Consider the following 4,198-nt stretch of genomic DNA (forward strand, 5'->3'; position numbering starts at 1 on the left):
ATATGAAAGAAGTTGTTCGAACCGAGGTTCTGAAGCTGTTAGATGCAGGCATTATCTACCCCATTTCAGACAGTAAGTGGGTCATCCCCGTTCAGGTTGTTCCCAAGAAATCCGGTATTACTGTAGTCCAGAATGATAACAATGAGTTAATACCAACCCGAATGACCACGAGTTGGCGTGTCTGTATTGACTATAGAAAATTGAACAAGGTCACTAGGAAGGACCACTTTCCCCTTCCCTTCATCGACCAAATGCTAGAGAGATTAGATGGACGTAGCCATTATTGCTTTTTAGATGGATATTGCGGTTATAATCAGGTTCCTATTGCCCCAGAAGATCAAGAGAAAACCACTTTTACCTGTCCCTTTGGTACCTTTGCATATAAACGCATGCCTTTCGGCCTATGTAATGCCCCTTCGACCTTTCAGCGTTGTATGATGAGCATATTTTCTGACATGGTAGAACGGTTCTTAGAGGTCTTTATGGATGATTTTTCAGTGTTTGGTTCGTCTTTCGATGAGTGCTTGCATCATTTGTCATTATTTTTGACTAGGTGTAAGGAAAAGAATTTAGTGCTTAATTGAGAGAAATGTCACTTCATGGTTCGTTCAGGAATTGTTCTAGGGCATATCGTTTCTTCAAAGGGTATAGAGGTAGATAGAGCCAAAGTTGACCTTATTAAAACTTTACCGGTCCCAAAAACCGTAAAAGGTATTAGGTCATTCTTAGGGCATGCTGGTTTTTATCGTCGATTCATTAAGGATTTTAGCTTGATTTCTAGACCTCTTTACAATTTGCTTGCAAAAGATGTTAAGTTTGTCTTTGATGATGCTTGTTTAGAGGCTTTCGAGAATTTTAAAACTTTACTCACTACCGCCCCCATAGTCCAGGCACCCAACTGGAACCTACCCTTTGAAATCATGTGCGATGCTTCAGATTATGATATTGGTGTTGTGTTAGGTCAGCGAGAAAACAAATTACTTCATGTAATTTACTATGCTAGCAAAACTATGAATGATGCCCAGTTGAACTATACCACTATGGAGAAGGAACTGTTAGCCATTGTGTTTGCCTTAGACAAGTATAGACCCTATCTCTTAGGTTCTAAGATCGTAATATATACTGATCATGCTGCTTTGAAATATCTTTTGTCTAAGAAGGATACGAAACCTAGATTGATTAGGTGGATCCTGTTGTTACAAGAGTTTTCTCAGGACATTAGAGACAAAAAGGGTGCAGAAAATGTAGTAGCAGACCACTTGTATAGACTTGTTGTTGATACCCTTAATGATTCCCTTCCTATAAGGGACAACTTTCCTGATGCACAATTGTTCTTTGTTACCCAATTACCTTGGTATGCGAATATAGTGAACTATCTTGTTACTGGTCGAATGCCCCAACATTGGGGTAAACAAGAGCATTCTAGATTTTTAGCTGAGGTTAAGCACTTCTTTTGGGATGATCCTTATTTGTTTAAGTATTGTCCAGACCAGATTATTAGGAGATGAATACCTGAGAGTGACCAGTGCAGTACTATTTCCTTTTGTCATGATCATGCGTGTGGGGGTCACTTTAGTGCTAAGAATACTACTGCTAAGATATTGCAGTGTGGATTCTATTGGCCTTCGTTGTTTAAAGACTCCCACAATTACTGTGTTACTTGTGAACGTTGCCAGAAATTAGGAACCATTTCCCGTAGGAACATGATGCCCTTGAACCCTATTTTAGTTGTCGAGGTATTTGATGTGTGGGGTATTGACTTTATGGGTCTGTTTCCTAATTCTTTTGGTAACCTATACATCCTTGTCGTTGTAGACTATGTCTCTAAGTGGATTGAGGCGGTTGCGTGTAAAACCAATGACCATAGGGTTATGATTGATTTCTTGAAAAATAATATTCTTACACGTTTTGGTACACCGCGAGCTATAATTAGTGATGGTGGGTCGCACTTTTGTAATGGACCTTTTAGGATTTTGATGAAGAAATATGGTATTACACATAAGGTAGCTACCCCGTACCATCCACAAACTAGTGGTCAGGTTGAGGTTTCCAATAGGGAGATAAAACGTATATTAGAGAAAACAGTTAATCCTAATCGGAAAGACTGGTCGTCTAGGCTTACTGATGCCTTATGGGCTTACCGTACTGCGTTTAAGACCCCCATTGGAATGTCGCCTTATCGGCTTGTGTATGACAAGGCATGTCATTTACCTGTCGAGTTAGAACATAGAGCTTATTGGGCTGTTAAGCAGCTAAACTTTTCTCTTGACAAGGCAGGAGCCCATAGGAAACTCCAGCTCAATGAGTTGGACGAGATTCGTATTGATGCTTACGATAGTGCGAAGGAGTATAAGAACAAAATGAAACTTGTGCATGATAGAAATATTTTAAGAAAGTCATTTTCTCCAGGTCAAAAAGTTCTTCTGTATGATACCCGCTTGCATCTTTTCCCTGGGAAGTTACGTTCTCGGTGGACGGGTCCTTTTATTGTTCGCACTGTCTTTCCTCATGGAGCTGTTGAGATCGAGACACCGGATGGTAGTAGTTCTTTGAAGGTTAACGGTCAGAGATTGAAACCCTTTTTAGAGCCCTTTCCAACAGGTGATGCTGAGGAGGTCCCTCTGGAGGACCCTGTTTACCCTTGATTGACCATCGAGGCGATTGTATGTTGTATATTAGTTTTTGATTTCTCTCTTCACCCAGGTACTATCTTTGCGACTTCTCTCTTTACTGATTCCTCATGTTACTTTACTTTTTGGTATTGCTCTTTCATTAGAAACATTGAGGACAATGTTAGATTTAAGTTTGGGGGTGGGGAAGAAACTTTTTGTTAGCTTTTAGTTGCAATAAATAAACTCCAGAGCCTAGAAATTTATGCTTATTAAGGTTGGCACTAACCGAACTAAGTGGATGGGAACATTTTGATTGTAGGAGTTGATGAACCAATCTGATTAGATGGAAACATCTAGAAGAGTCTATTCATAAAAGCACAGAGCTCAGGTGTTAGAAAAGAAAACATGGTAGTTTCGCCATATCCTCGTGATGGAAACATCGAAAGAATCCTGATCACTTCTTTTTTTATTTTTACCATTACTAGGGTGAAATAGAGTGACTGAGATGAAAAAAAAAATTGAGACCAGACCACCAGACCAACCGGAATAAATACAATAAAGTCGACCACTGGTACCCTTGTATATGCCAGCTGAGTTGACCTAGAGTTAGGATTATCGACCACTGGTTCCCTTGTATTTGCCAGTGTGTTGATATTAGTCCAGACTAGTATCTCAGTCCATTAGGATAGGTTCACCTTAGTCAATATCATCCACATTTTTCTCTACATCCATCTTCTTAATCTACCCATGTGATTGGTTGACTCCGGTTTATGATGTCCAGAAACTATCTGAGTAGAGCTCTGTCACTTTATATGAATTTTAGTATGCTTGAGTGCAAACTCGTGTACATCAATTGGAATTTCGTATCAGGGTACTTCCTCTTGTAGTCAATAAGTATGCCAACCAAGGAGATTCTTTAGTGCCTTCCAAGGTTCTGCATAGATAGTTAGGGTCTGGAGTAATGGTTTTGTGGGCACACCTCTGGTAAACCCTCCCGAGATTAACTCGGTTTTATTTATTTTTTATTAGTTTTGCTCGAGGACTAGCAAATAATAAGTTTGGGGGTATTTGATAGACGCATTTTTGTGTCTAATTTGTCCTCAATGTTTCGTATTGTTGGTACTCGTTTTCGTCCTTATTATGATGTTTTGTGTATTTTTAGGTATTTTTGGAAAATAAATATTGTTGGAAAAATCGGCTCGAAAAATCACTCGGAACACCCCGGGAGGACACTTGCTATACGGAGCCCGGATTTGGTTAAGGGGCACCTCAATTACTAAGGGGCATCCCAAAAAGGCAGCTGCTATTCGCACCCCATAGCTGGTTAGGTGGACACCATCTTCTTCATTTGAAACTTAAAAATTGGCGGGAAAAATGTGGCATCTCTCTGAGAATGTTTCGATCGAAATTTGAAGATGTTCTAGGTGGACTAAAGGGCTGAAACTTCATGGGTAGTTGTGATATGTCATAAAAGAGCTGGTATGGGTGTTTGTTTCGATCAAATTTGGCTGGAAAATACGTGACAAGGAATCAGGGAAGCCCGTGCATGAGAAGAATAATTCACGGGTTTTGGAAGATTTATGCGT

Source organism: Papaver somniferum, chromosome 9 (genome assembly GCF_003573695.1).
Source record: "Papaver somniferum cultivar HN1 chromosome 9, ASM357369v1, whole genome shotgun sequence".
Lineage (NCBI taxonomy): Eukaryota > Viridiplantae > Streptophyta > Magnoliopsida > Ranunculales > Papaveraceae > Papaver > Papaver somniferum.